The sequence below is a fragment of the Furipterus horrens genome, unplaced genomic scaffold (genome assembly GCF_987537825.1).
Source record: "Furipterus horrens unplaced genomic scaffold, mFurHor1.1.pri manual_scaffold_8, whole genome shotgun sequence".
In the NCBI taxonomy this organism is placed as follows: Eukaryota; Metazoa; Chordata; class Mammalia; order Chiroptera; family Furipteridae; genus Furipterus; species Furipterus horrens.
This window is the reverse complement of record NW_028327178.1, coordinates 53,978,297-53,997,060: the sequence shown is the minus strand read 5'-3', so window position 1 is coordinate 53,997,060 and position 18,764 is coordinate 53,978,297. Positions and strand designations below refer to the sequence as shown.

At 40.3% G+C, this 18,764-nt stretch overlaps 1 protein-coding gene and 1 pseudogene across 2 annotated transcripts in view; both read right to left on the bottom strand.

Moving 5' to 3' along the window:
• The window catches only part of GNAL (G protein subunit alpha L), a 164,851-nt gene that overhangs the window by 54,445 nt on the left and 91,642 nt on the right, over positions 1-18,764 (bottom strand). The window lies entirely within an intron of this gene.
• LOC150002919 (glutamine--fructose-6-phosphate aminotransferase [isomerizing] 1-like) lies at positions 861-10,397 on the bottom strand (annotated as a pseudogene).

Sequence of the window (18,764 nt, the reverse complement as noted above, 5' to 3'; positions counted from 1 at the left end):
ATTTGAGACATTTGATGGCAACTCTATGTGGTGATTAAAAAAAGATAAAATATGTCATTCAGCAGTGATTAAAAAATCTATAGATACAAGAAAATAATACTTTTAGGAGATAAAAAACAGAGCTGGATATTCAATATGTATATATTCCAACTTCAAATTTAAAATCATATTGTCAGTCATCCAAAGCAGCTCAAATTTAAAGTTTATGCTATGAAAACGTACAAATATTTTCTGTAAAGAACTGAAAAAAAAACAATGCACTACTATACTGTTTAGCTTTCTAAACTACCTTAACCTACAGTTAACAAGCAACAGGTTTGAGAGTCTAAGGTCAACCTACCTTAGGTAGAAATTCCACCAAGAAAAGCTTAAGTTTTAAAGTACACAAACAAATTTTAAAGTAAATCATAGCATCTTCTCTTTATATATAATTTAGCAAAAACTTAATTAAGTGTCCAAATACATTGCTACTGGCTTTAGATCTTCCAATAAATGCACTGTTCTGTCATTGGTTTGAATGAATAGAAGCATGGTAAAACAAAAACCAATTACTTTTAAAACACACAATCCTCTTAGATTGAAATGGAGGGCTCAGAAATCGAACTCCCAACTCCCTTTAAAGAAAACAAGAGCTAAATCTGTTTCTGATTTGAATAGAGATTCTGTTTTTCAACCCCCCTCCCCCAATTACTGGAAAATATGAGGTAAATTACACATGAATCACAAACTGAGTGGAAAAATTATAACTGATACATAAATAAGGATTTACTTAGAAAAAGGTTCATGGGAGTGATATTTTAAATCAAGGTTTCAAATACAAAAGGTGTTTTATGTTGCTTCATCACCCTTTCACATGCTCCTTATTCTACAGTTACAGATTTGGCAAGATTGGGGGAAATCAGCGTCATAGCCTCTCAGCCAGCAACTGTAAGGGGATCATGCTAAGAATGCCCTGCAAGAAGCCCACTGAGTGGGGCACCTGATTGTTCCTTTTGTGTCCTTAATGGTCTTGGTATCTTCCTTATCACAAATCACCATTGGGTGTCCCTTCCTATCAACCACCTGATGAAGAGCATTCTGGTACTTGGTGTAAGTGTGATCTCTCATGATTGTCATGATGACAGGCATTAACTTATCCACTAAAACCAAAGGCCGTGTTTCAGTTCACCAGTAGAATGCCTTCAGAGTGCATGTAAGTGATTTCTTTGACTTTTAGTATCCCTTAAAGACAAGTAGCATAATAATAGCCATGTCCCATTATCAAGACTAACTTCTGATCATAAAGTGCTGTTGCCAGTTTCTGAATTTCATTATTCATGTTTAGTACAGTGGTCCCTCTCTATATTGCAGTTCACTTATCGTGACCTCACTGTATCACGGGATTTTACAAAATATTATAATTAAGTATTTATTGCGGATTTTTCACTATATCGCGGGATTTGGGGGTACTGTATATGTGTGTTGTTAAAGTTACATAGGTTTAAGAGTGTAGAATATGTTTAAGAACATAAGTAGTGTTTATAAAGTGTGGAAAAGGTTAATAAGGAAGTGGGAAAGGTTATAAAGGGGCTGGGAATGGTTTATAAGTGTGTGGGAAGGGTTTATAAAGCCTTAAAATGTATATAAATACTAAAATAAATGTAAGGTTCTTACTTCATGGATTTTCACCTATCGCGGGGGCGGTTCTAGAACGTAATACCCACGATAAGCGAGGGAATACTGTACCTACCATGGGGTCCCTATAAGAATGTCAACTGATTTTTCAAAAGAAACTTTGCAGGCAAGAAGGGACTGGCAGAAAATATTCAAGGTGATGAAAAACAAGGGCATATAACCAAGATTAGTGTATCCAGAAGAGCTATCATTCAGAATGGGAAGGCAGAGAAAGAGCTTCCCAGACAAGGTAAAGCTGAAGGAGTTCATCATCACCAAGCCATTATTATATGAAATGCTAAAGGAGCTTATTTAAGAAAAAGAAGATCAAAACTATGAACATTAAAGTGAAAACAATATCACAACTGTCAACAACAGAAGCTAGGGAATGGAAACAAACGCAAACTAAGCAGACAACCAGAATGGGAACAGAATCATGGGTAGGGGGAGCAAGTGGAGGGGTGTCAGCTGTGGTGGGGGAGGGAGGGAAATGGTGCAGGAATGAAGAAGCGTAGTAGCAGGGTGCGAAATGGACAGGGGAATGTTGAAAAGAGCTTTATGCGTGACCCATGGACATGTACTAAGGGGAAGGGACTGCCAGAGTGAGGGGGGTTGCTGGGTGAAGGGGAGCAAAGGGAAAAGAAATTGAGACAACTGTAACAGCATAATAAATAAAATATACAAAAGAAAAAGAAAAAAGAAAAACATTATTTGGTTAAACAGGAACGTAAAACAATATGTTTTAGAAATACATTCAATAAAGTTTAAAATATTTTATGTTCTTAACTTTTTTAAAAAAGTAATTCCGCCATAGGAAAATTCATATGCAATAATACATTCTTTTTCCTTTATGGATTATAGATTTAAGGGGATGATAATAGTGTTCGTGGAAAATCCATGTCTATTAATGTATTGCTTCATGATCATACTTTAGGATATAGAAAACAGAACAGATTATGAAACACGAATAATAGTGAAACGGCTGAGTGTTGGGAGTCTTCACATTGGTGCTAATGCCATGCCCTAGAGCTAGACCAGCCGCAGCTCTGTATGAGCTTCATGATCATCCTGGAGAATGATGATGTCGCGGTCTAGCCTAGGACCCTACCCACCTCAGGACATTGGCTTTAAGTTCCAAAAGAAACACCACCTGTCCCTGAGTGGAGGCTGTGGGTAGTTTCTCTTTCATTTACTCAGTAAGCATTGATCTGACAAGCATAGTAGGAAGCAGCCTTTGGAGGGTTTTATTCTAGTAGAGAGAGCAGGCTTCACAAAGAACCACAGCAATGGGGGAAGAAAATAAAGAACCAGTGGAACTTAGATGAGATCAGTAGCTGAAAGACCAGCGTCCCCTTCAGGCAGGAGTCACTGAACTGAGCCTGGAATTTCAGGAGGACTTGTACAGAAGTGCAGAGATGTGAGAGGAAAGCACTCCAGAAAAGGGAGAAGGCTGAACTCAAGTGGGAGATGGGAAAATGCTGGGCCAATGTGAGAGTCAACAGACACTTAACGAAGTACTAATGGATGGTATTAATAAGAGCACTGGGTTAAATGGAGGCAATTTAAATTATACTTGTTCATTTAAATTATACTTGGTGTCTTCAACTAAAAAGAGTATACATTCATTGTAAAAAGTTCAGAGAATTCAGGAGGACAGAAAACAAACGTGAAATCCTTCCCTTCCCTGGTCCCAGCAGTTTATCGCGTGCCCTTCAGGCCCTCTCCCTATTCACAGACAAGCATCTATGACCATAGATAATAGTAGACAAGTAGAGTAATGCTGTCTATATTATTCTGCAGCCTCCTGGGGACTTAACCTCACTTGCCAGCACATCTCCAGATCTAGTATATTTTCTTTTTTTTAATTGATTTTAGAGAGAGAGGAAGAGAGTGAGGAGAAAGAGAGAGAGAGAGAGAGAGAGAGCAGGAGAGACAAACCGATTTATTGTTCCACTTATTTATGCATTCATTGGTTGCTTCTTGTATGTGCCCTGACTGGGGATTGAACCCGCAATCCTGGAGTAGTCGGACAATACTCTAACCAACTGAATTACCCGGCCAGGGCTAATATATTTTCTTTCCGTGCAGATTTCTTTTTATTATTATTAAGGATACTTCCCTATGGCTTTATTTCTTTTTAATGTAGAGGTATTGGTTTTATTTTTAACTGGGAAGTTATAAATAATAAAGGCGATCTCATGAATAAGGATTTAATACAGCACCATGAACCCTTACAATGCCTTTATACATCATTTATTTTTAAAATGTCTGCACCAGAGTTTTGCAACCCCGATTTGCAAAAAGTGTTTGTTCCGTGTTTGAGAGTAGATTTAGCCTTGTTAGGTTGGAAGCTGCTAGTGATGACAACAGTCTCCTTCAGTGTGTGAAGCACATCCTTAACAATAGTTTTCCCATGTCACCTACTGGGTAAAAAATTCCCAGCTGTGTTAAAAGAGAGGCACGACAACTCAATGCTGTGTGGCGGTGACTGGTTCCTGGAAGGTCTTGACTCCCGTGGGCACAGTCCAGCATGGCTCCATCCGGTGCCCATGCAATGGGCCTTGCCTGCCTTCCCACGCCCTAGCCTCAGTGCTTTCCTCCTGCATCACTGATTCAGCAGGGAATCAGAAACAGCTCCTTCCAGGCCTAAGTAGAAATGCGTGCTGTGAATCTTTCAACAACTGCACGGCTCAAGGAGCACTAATAATCACAGTCGGGAGCACAGTCAGACTGCTCTTAGCTGCCCATCTTAGTTTCTGCACTGGAGGTACCACTAAGGTACAAGAACACAACATTGTGAGTGTGTAGACTGAACAAGAGCACATGGACTGGAGAGAGCTCAGCTGAATCCTAGGTGCCTCAGGCACTTGAGTTTTAATGCACCTGTGGACTTCATGCAGAGCAGAGAACTGCTATGATGCTCTTTTAATTGTTTACCCTTTGATTTGAACACAATATCAAACTTAGAAAAGTTTCAAGAATGAGAAGAATACAAAGAAGTCTTAGATACCCATCACCCAGGTTCACCTCTTGTTAACATTTCCCCTATTTGCCTTATCGTTTGCATTCTCTCTGCAGATAGAAAGAACAGCTATAGATAGAGGAATTTTTTCTTAATCATTTTAGAATTAGCTGTAGACATCATGGCCCCTGAGAGGATTCTGTATGTTCTTAAGAATAAGGATATTCTGTTACATAAATAACCGAGGTATAGTTAGCAGCTGCAGTAAGTTTAATATTAATACAATAAATACATTAATTTGCCATCTGTATTTCAGTTTTATCAGGTGAGCCAATTACTTCTTTTTTAGCAATTTTTTTGCCCTCCAGCATAAGATCCAGTCTAGAGTCTGGTATCTCTTTAGTTTCCCTTCACTTAGAATATTTCCACAGTCTTTTGCTTATTTTTGTAACATTGCCGTTTTTGAAGAATAGTTCCCACCCCCCTCTTTTTAAAATTTATTTTACTTTTTTTTTTTTAATTTCCTGGAGACCACTCTAGGTTTAAACAACAGGTTTATTTGAGGAAAAAGGGAGAAAGGGGTGGGGGTGGAGCAAGGGAAGGAGGAATGGAGACTCCTGGTCCACTTCCCCAGGGCCCATCAGAACAAGGAGCAGGGCGCAAAAGGAAAGGGGAAAGAGGAAGGGGGAGGAGGGAAGGAAGAGGAAGTGGAGACTCCTGGTCACCCACGCAGGCCTGTAGGAATTGCCTCACTTTTTAAAATTTTATTTTAGGTTTTCCTGATGTTTCATCCTGATTTAAGTTCAGGTTATGCCCCCCTGGCCAGAATCCTACATTGGTGAGGTGTGTCTTTCGCTGGGTCTGCATCTGATAGCGGACAATGTCCCGCCCCTCCCCTTTTGATGGTGCTCATTTTGATTACCCCAATTGTAGTCTAGTTCCGCCACTTTGTGGTTATTATTTTTTACTTTGTAATTAATAAGCAGTCGGTGGGCAGACCATGCAGATAGCCTGTTCCTCACGAAAATATTCCCCTAGATTTAACCTCCATTGCTGAATCTTGCCTGACCCAAAACTTCACTATGCAAGTTGCAAATACTCATTCTCTCTTTGCAGGATTCCTTCCCACATGTGCTTGTTGCCAGGTGGCAGGTTCCCTTCCTTCTCCCCCTCTTTATTTATTTACCTATTTGTTATTGGCATTGACATATGATATTCCTATATTTTTTCAGTGGTATAGAACTCATTACCATACTTAATGTTTTGGTGCTCCACTCATCCCAGATTTCACCAGATGTGAGCCCCTCACTCTGGCTCTTGTGTTCTTGTTACATGCCCCTAAGACTTTTAAAGCACTTCCTTACTTTCTGGCATTACAATGTTCCAGGTTTATCCTGTAGCTACGCTGCTCCCACCCTGCAATCACCCATTTCTCTGAGGAGCCCTGGTTCCATTTGACATAAAAAATAGCAAAGACCAAGATCTGGGCACTAGGTGTGTTCTCTGCTACTGGAGTGTCTTAATTTCTTGACCTTTTCAACAGACAGAACTAAGAAACATATGCATTTATATACACATACATACACATGCATACAAATATACATACATATGTGTGTGCACATATTTATGAACATACACATACATATTTTAGAAATCATGAGTCTATACTGTCCCTGGCTGGTTTGGCTCAGTGGATTGAGCGTCGGCCTGCGAGCTAAGTGTCGCTGGTTCGATCTTCCAGTCAGGGCACATCAGAGAAGGGAAAACTCTGACTCCAAAAAACCTCCGCTGCCTTGCGGCATACCTCTTCAGGGGAAAGGCTAGGAGAGTAAACCCCGACAGAAAATCCGGAGCCGGAGTCCCTAAGGCGGTTTGACGTTGTAGTCAACACCGGCAACTCCTGCGGCGCACCTGAAGCCAAGCTGTATTGACTCCTCTTTCCCTTGGACCCTTCAGCTGCGAAGAGAGGGGGGGTCTGCTGCATGGGCAACAGCAGACCCTCCATATCACCCTGCCCAGGCTCTGTAGCTTCAGCTTCACTGGAGAGGACACTCCAGCATCATCGCAAGATGTCGATTCAACACGGGAGGAGACAGATACCGTGTCACTCCCGAGTCGGACTGCACAGCCATTCTCGGCAGTGCAGATAGACTCTTAAGAAGCTACACCATCGTCTCTCGAGACGGACGGCTGCCGCCGCCGCCGCCGACGATACCAGTCACTATAATTCCAGTCCATCCCTACAGGCTTTTTCTTGCCCTCTGTATTTGCATGTCCCTTCTTCCTCTCCGAAAATCCTGGCTCTAATGTATCTAAGATGGTTTGGGATTTCTCTGCAATCAGAGACCCCCTATTGAACATCAATCTTTAATTTGTCTATAGCGTAAATCCACCAAATGGTTCCTACTTAATGACAAATATAAATAAATTATGTAACAGCAAATGTAGACAAATATAGGCTCTATGTCCCTCGTTCTTTGTTGGCAGCCTTGCCATTTTTAGGAAGAGCCATTCCAACTTTGACAAAGGCATAGTTCCCACCTGTGATAAAACAATTTTAGTTTCTGTTGAATTTCATATACAATTTAACATTCTATTTATTATAAAGAATACTGTTGCTTTAAACTCTATAACTAAACTCTGTAACTGGTTCTAAAAGGAACCAGTTTCTAAGGCAACTGTGCAAAGGATTAACTAAGTCATCAGTTATATGCAGATTAATCTGCCTAACTGAGTTAGAAGAGAGACTGGCTTGTTTGATTTTTCCTTTTGAAATTAGTGGAAGAGAAAATAGTGTGGGTTTTGTTGTTGTTGTTGTTTGTTTTGTTTTGCTTTTAATCTGTAAGAGCCTTAGAGTTTCTTCTGGAAGGGGCATGTGCAAGCTTCAGACCAACAGCCTTATCTGCAAAATTAGATAATAATGTGCATCTTGTAGCTGTGGTGATGATCAATGAGATGATGAAAATAAGGACCTTTTAGTGTCTTAAAATTAAGATGAAGGGTGGCTTACAAAGGTTACCATAAATTTCTCTAGGAAAAGAAATAATACTTTTTCTCTGAGTGGACACACACACACACACGCACGCACGCACGCACGCACACCCTTCTGTGTGCTTTTACTGTTGTCTCTATAGAAGTCAGAGAACTTGATTGCATTTACTTGATTGCTTGTTTGTCCTTCTTTACTAGAACTTTACTTGAGATCAAGGACGATGTCTAATTCATTCTTGTAATCTCAAGGCTCTGTAAACAAGAGGGTACGGTATTCAAAAAATGCTTTATGGAAAAAGCACTGATTTGAAAACATCCTTAGATCCTTCGTTTGGGCTTTACATTGCCGCCTGCTGGTAGGGACGTATATTGCAGTAAATGTTTCTAAACAAGCAATTAGAAGTCACTTAACTGTACTCAGAGTCAAAGCAAATATCCCGAAATTACAAGAAAGAAAGATTTCTTTCTTCTGCCATTGTCATGATGAAGATTTTACATGTGAATTTTTCTTGCTTGTGTTGTGCTAAAATATGCAAAACACAATTTACCGTCTTAACCATTTTTAAGTGTACAGTTCTGTGGTGTCATTAAGCAGTACTGTACTTCCTTAATCAAATCTCCTTAATCTAATCGGACAGCCGCTTCAATCCAAGCATGACCTCTATCTACATCTCTCCTGCATGGAGTTCCTTTCATCACACATCATAAGGGCAAACATCACAAGAGCTACAAACTGGCTGGCCATGCCAATCTCAGGTCCAGGATTAATGTGAACTGCCCACAGTTCTTGTGGTCCCCACAATTACAGATTCTCTCTTCTTACAGTATTGAAGACCTATTAGGGTATCTGCTGTCTTGCCTGATTGACTAATGAAAAAGCAAACATCACCTTGAAAAACTGGTGTGTTTCTATCCAGGAAATCACTGGCTAGCTCCATGATAACAGGCTACTCAGTCAGCTCTTGAGAGCTTGCCATATTGCTACACCAGCATGATAATTGTTCCACGAGCAATAAAAACAGTTCCACAAGCAATAAAAATCAGAAACTGGGGCCTGGCTGGTGTGGCTCAGTGGATCGAGTACTGGTTTGTAAACTGAAAGATCACGGGTTTCATTCCCTTCAAGGACACATGCCTGGGTTGTGGGCCAGGTCCCTATTAGGGTGCGTGTGAGAGGCAACTGATCAACGTTTCTCTCACACATCGATGGTTCTCTCCCTCTCTTTCTCCCTCCCTTCCTCTCTTTCTAAAAATAAAAAAGAATCAGAAGCTGGCAGCTTTGGGTCTCCTTAATGTGATCCTTTGAAATTGACTCTTTCTCTCATTGTGTTCACAACTGACTCTGGCTGCTCAAAAATTTCCTTCTGCATAAATGAACTGAAGTTCCCCTTCATGATCTGCTGGAGTGCCATTTGGAGGGCTTGCACAGCTCTCCCAGGGTGATCCCCCATCCTTAGTTTAATTCAATGGATAGAAAGATAGTCATCTACCACGTCTGCTACATTATCATCTTTAAGAAAGATGACACAATTGGTGTGCTCTATTACAGCACTTGCATCAGAAGCAAAGTAATACTCCAATGCTTCTTCTTCAACAGGGAAAAAAGCAAATTGTGCCATCAGTCAGAGCACTAGGGGAGTCTCCACACACTGTTGAAGATAGCATCAGGGAGAGGTTCTTACACTGAGCACTCTGAAAGCTAGAAATATTAATAGCTAGGTCCTAAGCTACCTGGGATAGCTAGAAAGATAAATGGATACGGCCTGAGGCTCTGAAAGCTAAAAAGTGAATGGGTAGTGTCCCAGGCACACCGAAAACTAGAAGTATGAATGGATAGAGACTAGAGCCAAAAGCCAGAAAGATAATTGGATTAGGAGAAAAGCCCTGCTCTCCCTCCCTATCCCTCTACAAACCTTGGGCTGGAACAGGGAGATTGAAATGGTCTTTGAGATGGGAGTCCAGCATTCTCCCAGGTTGTGTGGCACCTAAATAAACATTTTTTCTTTTGCACCAGCACCTGCTTCATGAGTTTGGCTTTTTGTGGCAACAGGCCACCAAACCTTTTTTTTTTTTTTGGTAACAAGACAAGCTTCTTTCTTATTTTTGCCTGTTCTGTTGAGTATTGAAATTTGATCAGTAGAGAATTTATGTTTACTTTGTACACCAATCAACAGAGGGTAATCTTGTATTATGCCAACTGCTTGGCCAGGAAAATGAGCACTTTTATTAAATACAAGTGCAAAATCACCTTCCAATTGTTGGATAATTCTTTCCACCAAGGTAGTAAAACTGCTATCTTGACTTTACCAATTGTCATGCATAACAAGCTTGGCAATTGTCTTTGTGTCTTTTTCAGCTTCAAAGTCATAGCCTTTGCTTAACAAAAACTTTTTCAAATCTTTGTGGTTGGTGATGATTCCATTGTGAATAACAATAAGTTCATTATTTTTATCACAGTGCTGGGGATGGCTATTGATTAGGACAGAGTTTGTCATGTTTTGCCCAATAGATATGAGCTATTCCAAGATGTACATCAAATTTTACATCCAGATCCATATACTCTGTTGTTTGTGAACTTCTTCATCCAGTGCTTTTATTGTCCTTTCTTCTTAATGAGCTGTATTTGGCACACACTGATTTCCCAATCTTTGTCATTGCCTCCATCAACTCTCACACCAGCAGAATCATATCCTTTGTACTCCAGTCTCTGAAGGCCTTTGATTAGGGCCTCCAAGATTTCTCCTCTTGTGTTAAGGACACAGTAGTTTAAGTCAGCAAATATACTGTACATGATGTGGAAGGCAAGATCCGCAGGGCAAGTGGTGAGTGGCCGGCCAGGTCGGGAGCACACCTGAAATTGTGGGGCTATCAGAGGACTGGGGAGCCAGTTTGTTCCCCCTTTAAAAAATTGCTGAGTTCTATTCTATTGTACAGATATAGCACAATTTCTTTGTTCATTCACCAGTTAATGGACATTTGGGTTATTTCTAGTTTTTGACTGTTACGAATAGTGCTGCTAGGAATATATATGTGCCAGTTTGTATGGATTTTTATTTTCATTTCTTTTCCTAGGAGTGGGATTGCTGGGTTCAATGGTAGGTGAATGTTTAACTTTAAAAAACTGTTATATTGTTTTCCAAAGTAGTTCTTCTATTTCACATTGTCAAGGGCAATGTCTAAGGGTTCTAACTTTTCCATATCCTCACCAATACTTGGTTTGCCAGTCTTCTAAATTTTAATTACTCTTGTGGGTGTATAGTGACATCTCATTATGTTCAGTTTGCATTTCCCTAATGAGGTTGGACATCTTTTCATGTAATCATTGGCTTTTTGCATATTTTCTTTTTAAGTGTCTTGTCAAATACTTTGCCCATCAAAAAATGTGTTGTATGTCTTCTTATTGAGTTTTAATTATTAAAAAAAAATTAAATTAAAACTGACATTCAATATTACTTTATATTAGTTTCAGATGTGTAGCATAGAAGTTAGATATTTATGTAATTTACAAAGTGATCCTCTGAATAAGTCTAGTACATACCTGGCACCATACATAGTTGTTACAATATGACTGCCTGTGCTGTATTTAACATTCCTGTTGATTTTATTTTTTTGTAAGTTCAGGAGATTATTTATTTACTAATTTATTTATTTTTTTCTTCACACAAGGACATTTTTTCATTCTTTTAGAAAGAGAGGAAGGCAGAGAGAAACTGATGCAAGAGAGAAGCATCAACTGGGTGTATCCCTGAACCAGGGATTGAACCCACAACCTAGGCATGTGCCCTCACAGGGAATCAAACCTGCAATCTTTTGGTTATGGGGATGATACTCCAAACAACTGAGCCACACCAGCCAGGGCAAGACTGAGAGATTTAAAAGACTATCTAGATTCAAGTACTTTGTCAACTATAGGTTTTTCCAAATATTTTCTCCCAACTGTAGCTTGCATTTTAATTTTCTTAAGCATCTTTGGCTGAGCAAAGTTTTTATTTTTCTAACATTCATCTAATCATTTTTTTTCTTTTAGCATTTATGCTTTTTGTGTGTGTTCTTCGAGCTTCTTCCAAAAGTTTTATAGTTTTACATTTAAGTCTAAGATCCATTTTGAGTTAATTTTGGGGGGTGGTGTGAGGAAAAGTTTATTTCATTTTATTCCATAAGGTTATCCAACTTTGTCAGTACATTTGCTGAAAAGACTATTTCTCCATTGAATTATGTTGATACCACTGTTGAAAATGACCATACACATATGGGTCTGTTCCTGGATCCCCAATTCTGACCCACTAATCTATATGTTTGTCCTTGTGTCATAGTGTCTTGATTATTATAGTCTTAAATGAGTAATGTTAAGTGCTCCAACTTTCAACTTCATTTTGGCTGTCCTAGGTCTTTTAAATTTCCACATACATTTTGGAATTACCTTGTTGATTTCTATTTAAAAAGCCTGCTGGTGTTTTGATTGAGATTGCATTGGATCTATAGGTCACTGTGGGTAGAACTGCCATCTTAACAAATGAGCTTTCTAATCCATTAACATGATATATCTATTTACGTCTTACTTAAATTCTCTTGATAATGTTTTGCAACTTTCAGTGTATATATATTTCACATCATTTGTTAATTTTTTCTAAGTAGTTTTTTTGATGTTATTTTAAATGTACATATTTTTTTAATTTCATTTTTGTATTATTTTCATTGTTAGCACATAGAAATATAATTGATTTCTGCATTTGATCTTGTATCTTGCAACCTTGTTAATTTCACTTATTAGTTCTAGTAGCTTTCCATTCCTTCCCTTGTAGCTGTGCAGAGAAATAGTTACTTACATAGTCCTGGTCTCTCTCTGTTTCTCTCCCAAAAGTATGACCCCTTGAGGCCTGGGCCAGACTCAGAATTCCCTGTGGTTCCAAAGTGCAGTCTTCAAAGGGAGCTTCACTGCCACGCTGGTAAGGTTTCATGGTTTTTGCCACTCTTATACTTTTTTTGAAGATACTAAAAGATTTATCTAGAGATCCTTTTATTTCTAAATTATAATCTCACAAAACTGTGGTAAGTATAAAGTTTTAATAATCAGATCCATAAACCATAATAGAGAATTAAATAAATCTACCCAATAGTGTTGGGAACATAATTTTCCTAAAGTATTATTTTTCAAAAACATTAATTTCTTAACTTTTGATTTTCCCTTTCACAATACTCCCACTCTTAAACCCAAGATTCTTTCTATAAAACCCTGATCCTCTGAGAAAACCGTGCACTTAGAGCATGCCAAAGAGACTTACAAGAGAAACTTATTTGTGTGGGAACAGAAATAAAATAATTAGGTATTTTCATTAGGGACTCAAAGGATCACGACTTTATTCTTTGCTTCCAGACATGGCTCCATCAAGTTACCTAATAAAAATTCTCTCTGGAACATCAAGCTTGAATTACATAACATTTTAAGGTATTATTCTTGGTCTTCTTAGTCACTCTGACTCCTTTTTGTTCTATGTGCTGTGAGGTAAAATGGAGAGAGGAGCCCCTCTTTTGGGGAATAAGGTTAGATTGAAAGCAAATGTCTTTAGAAGTGAGTTTGCTATACTGACAATGGCATATTTCTTTGGGAAAATTTTAGTATAATAAATAATAAAGGTGTCTAAGAGGAGTTATAAAATAATACTTATGGTTTGAGCATGGATGTTGGTATTTGAGTGCTGGAGCTCAAATCCTAGCTGGGGAAATCTGACTGCTGAGATTCAGTTTCCTCCTTTGCTCCTATAAAATGTAAGCTCCGTGAGGAGCTTTGTCTTTTCTGTCTGCTTCTGTATCCACAGCATCTAGAATTATGCCTAGCAGATAAACATTCAATGGCTGCTTTTGGGTTGGATGGATTCTGTGAATGGATGGGAAGCTTCAAGGAAGAGAACCCCAGAGCTCTGCTTTAGGAACATGAATGCGGGTTAAAAACATAAACCACTAATGCAGTGAGACCAGTCTGAAGGACAATGTGATGAGACATGTTTTGGAAGAGATGACAAATTAAATTTAGATAAATTGGGTGACTGGTGGGATGATCAGGGACATATGTGGGAGGGAGTTACAGATGGAGGACTGGAATTCAGTTCAGAGCTGAAGTGAGATTGGATGAATTTTGGGAAGAATTGATAAGAGGTTGCTGATTAAAGTCACAGTGCTGAATGAACTTACCAAAGGAGAGAGGTAGTGAAAAAAGCAAAGGAGAATGACAAGGATGGGACCATACAGAGCAACTAAATCTGGGGGAGTAGAAGGATAGAGAAAGGAGAGGAGAGAGAGGAGAAAAAATAAAAATGTACAGTGAAATGACGATCAAGGAGTACATGTGGGGGCAGGGGCAATAGCAGAGGTGGAATTGAACCATATCATTGAGGTGCAAATAGAATCCATGAGTAACAAAGAGGTGGATAGAAAAGGTCCTTTGAACAAGTTCAGTTATTGCAATAAGAACTAAAAGCAATTTCTAGGGGCTATCCATGACACAAGAAAACTCATAAACAGAATGGTTTCAGTTTTTACTCTCTCAATTAATCTTTTAGGGCCAAATAATACAATCAGTGGGCAGGAATAGGATTTTAGGGGAAAGCTTGTAAGAAGCATGGTTTTTATTTTTTCAGTTTTTTGCTAACTTCACTCTAAATATCAAGGAAATGACATTTTCTTGGCAAGTGATCTACCAGGAGGGAATAAATTAAGGCATCTGACAGATTAAAGGAAGAAAAAATATTTTTCTTGTAATCTTTAGCCAAAACCCAACTTTCTTCTGAGCACAACGAAAGCATTCCTAAACTTTCAGGGAAATGGGTAACCAAATTCATATTTGAAAAACCTTTGAAAACATAAAACCTATATATGATGGTTATGTATTGCATGCTTACTGCTATCATTGTTCTAAGGACCTGCCTGAGATCACTTATCTGAGCAATATCTCCTTCTTCTCTGCCATGGAGCACCTTCCTCAAAAAAGCCTGCTACTTAAAGATGGTGGAGAAGGGTAATTCCAGCACTTCCCTTGGATGTCTAGTGGACGTCTTAAACTCAACATGGCCAGAGATGAGCTCCTGATCCCTCCAAACCTGTCCTAATCTACAGCTTCCACATTTCTGCTGATGGCAACTTTGTTTTTCCAGTTGTTCAGACCAAGCCATGAAGCCATGTTAACACTTCTTTTTCTCACAGGACACATCTAATCCATCAGAATGACTCCACTGTCAAACTGTATCCAGAGTTGACTATCTCACCACCTGCATGTTCTCACATCACCTAGATTACTGCAACAACCTCCTAACCTGTCTCCCTGCTTCCACCCTTCAGCACTTCTGGATCTGTAGCCAAGATGGTGCTTCTATAGTACAGGGCAGTTCAGGCTCCTCCAGTGCTCAACACCTCATATGGGCCCTATTCATTCAGAGTCCCTAAAATGACTACAAGTCCCTATTTCTTTGGTGCCCCTCTTGCATGACCTCCCTAGCATCATGCCATCATTCTCCTCTTGCTCATTGCTCTAGCCACGCTGGCCTCCTGCTGTTCCCTGAACTGGAGGTGTGCTCCCACCTGAAGCAGTACCTTAACACTGCTGTTCCAGCTGGCTGGACATCTATCCAGATCCTGCTTTGCTCACTTCAGGGCTCTCCTTAAACCCCCCTTCTCAATGAGACCCTCTCTGGCCAGCCTCTGTAACACTGCAGTCCTCCATCCCAGGCCCCTCGGCCTGTCCTGGTTGTCTTGTCTCTACAATGCTTAGCACTTCCTAAAATATTCTGTATTTAATTTATTCATTATGTTATATACATTCCCTGTATTCCTTGCTAGATTGTAGGCCTCATGAGGGCAGAGATCTTCACGTTTTGTTCCCTGATGTATATCAAGCACTAAATATAGTCCTTGACATATACTAAAAGATCAATCAATGTATGTTTCACGAGTGAGTGGATGAATAAACTTTCTTAGGAAGTCCTCTTTTCTGATGCTACCTTCTACCTACTTTGTTGCCCACGTTCACCTCCACACCAAAAGTTTATGCTCATTAACAGAATTGAAAAATTCATATACAGTATTTGTCAGCAATTTTGAATCAATAGGAAGCTGGTTTGTGTCTACATGTGGGTTTTATATTTGGATGTTTAAAGGCATGTTTGTCTTGGTTCTACTCCATGAATATTTTAAAATGTGGCTTTTCTGGAATCCAAGAACACCATTATCTTCAGAAAGTCAGAAATAACTCATGTTTTTGATAATGTATTGACTTGCACATGTAAAAGAGCTTCCCGGTTTGATAGACTGGAGCTGAGACAAACATCTCCCAGATAAGAGATGAACTTTGCCTGCCACATCACTGCGCCCTGGCCAGTCTAACCTTCCTGGCCCTTCCTTGGTATGACTTGTGACGTCACTACTGTTGTTTATGCAGCTTCCTGTGTTCCCTGAATATTTTTAAAAAGATCTTATTGATTTATTTTTAGAGAGAGGGGAAGGGAGGGAGAAAGAGAGGGAAAGAAAGATCAATGTGTGAGAGAAACATCCATCGGTTGTCTCTCCTATGTGCCCTGACAGGGGACTGAACTCACAACTCAGGCATGTGCCTGACTGGAACTTGAACTGGTGACCCCTCACTTTGTGAGCTGATGTTCAACCATCTGTGCCACTCAGGTCAGGGTGCTCCCTGAGTATTTTAATTCATGTCCATGTGATTTGGCAAAGTATAAATTCTACTGGGGTCTGTGGCCTGAGGGACATTCTACTGAGGCAGTGACTTAGGATTTATGCCTCTCCTTCCCTCACCAAAGGCTGTTTCTCTACAACACCTCCCCAGAATATCCATCAAGAGCCCTTCAATTCCTAATTATGGCTGATAATACAAGAATAATAAGCAACACACATATTCAGTTATCCCCTCAGTTTATACTTCCATGCAGCCAATCACATTACCCCTACATGATCCTTAAATAATCAGCCTCACTGAAGGGTTTGATTGGACACCTGCTGTTCATCATTTCATCCATCCATCCATCCATCCACCTACCTATCATGTATCTACTATGTAGATATTTATATTTGAAATAAATATATGGAGATAAGGGTGTACACACACACACACACACACACATATTTATTGTAATAGTTGTTAAGGCTATTGATCCACAAGGGGAAAATCAAAACATGGGCTATTGGATTTGATTTTCAAAATAAAGCAAATAATAATAATGATAATAATGATATGCCAGTTTATTCTTGTATTATTTATTAATTTTTGTACTATTTTCCATACGAACTATAAACCTACTTTTGCCCCACCCTGTACCTTTCTTGTAAAAAAATGTAATTTACTCATTTAGGTTATAATATTTATGCTAGTGCTGTGTGATTAACTCACTATCTTTTTTTCTCTCTCTCTCCAGCTCTATGTAATGACATTAGTTCACAGCTGGTCCAAAAGGCTGAGACTTTGTGTTTTGCCTTTCTTCATGTGGGCCTGTCTGCAAGAAATATGTATCAGATTCTGACAACATCATTTGTAAACTCAACCGAAAGCTTGTGTCTTTGACCACATTGTTCAAAAGAGTTGTGAAGGATACTTGTCGGCAGCCGTCCGTCTGGAGAGACGATGGTGTAGCTTCTTAAGAGTCTATCTGCACCGCCGAGAATGGCTGTGCAGTCCGACTCGGGAGTGACACGGTATCTGTCTCCTCCCGTGTTGAATCGACATCTTGCGATGACGCTGGAGTGTCCTCTCCAGTGAAGCTGAAGCTACAGAGCCTGGGCAGGGTGATATGGAGGGTCTGCTGTTGCCCATGCAGCAGACCCCCCCTCTCTTCGCAGCTGAAGGGTCCAAGGGAAAGACGGAGTCAATACAGCTTGGCTTCAGGTGCGCCGCAGGAGTTGCCGGTGTTGACTACAACGTCAAACCGCCTTAGGGACTCCGGCTCCGGATTTTCTGTCGGGGTTTACTCCCTTAGCCTTTCCCCTGAAGAGGTATGCCGCAAGGCAGCGGAGGTTTTTTGGAGTCAGAGTTTTCCTTCTCTGATGTGCCCTGACTGGAAGATCGAACCAGCGACACTTAGCTCGCAGGCCGACGCTCAATCCACTGAGCTAAACCAGCCAGGGTTAAGGACAAGTAGATTATACTCAAAAGGCTTAATCGGATGGTCCTCTTAAGGTTTAATGAGCTTAAGGTCTTAATGAGCTTAAGTATTAGTGAGCCTAAGGCATTAATAACTTTAAGGAGTTAATGAGCTTAAAGGATTTAAGGCACGTGATCGGGGCGTGATCAGTGCGTGCTGGGCACGTGATCGGGGCACGATGTGCACGTGATCGGGGCGTGATCAGTGCGTGCTGGGCACGTGATCGGGGCGTGATCAGTGCATGCCGGGCACATGATCGGGCGTGATGCGCACGTGATTGGGGCGTGATCAGTGCGTGCCGGGCACGTGATCGGGCGTGATCAGTTCGTGCCAGGCACGTGATCAGGGCGTGGTCAGCACGTGATGGGGCGTGATCGGGGCGTGATGCTGTTACAGAACCCCTGGGCTGCTCCAGTTGAAAACAAACCCATGGGCTCTTTAGTTAGGGGCCCGATTGCCCGCCGCCAAAATTATAACTCTCAATACCAGAGTTTGGTGAAAAGAAAAAGAATTGTTTATTTAACAGTTATATAGATTTAGTTACTTGCGGATTTCTGTTGTTAAGTCTTACGCTCTTTAAAATACCCACAAACACATATCCTTGCCTCCCCCCTTCCAAACCAGGCTAGTTTTGGGAAAGTCAGAGAAACCGTTTCCCTACTTTCCAAACACAGTTCAGCTTTACCAGCAGCTGCCAATCATTCAATCTGATTGGGGAGGTCCTTTCTGTGCTGTGGTGCCCTCCAGCTCTCAATGCAGAACCACCTGGATTCTCAGCCTCCTTGCAAACTGTCTTCTTCCTGCAAACTGCACGGATCTCCCTTCCTTCTCAAAACCGCATGGCGAGAGCCTCTTAAAGCAGCCTGGAGACCCCTTCTCCAAGCCACATGGAGAAGGCCCCTTCACCAAGCCACGTGGAGGGAGCACTAAATGGATACTAAATAATTCAAGAGATGAAACCTTGTATACTGAAAAGAAAACATTTTATTTTTCTTACTGCAAAGAAGAATTAAAATTAG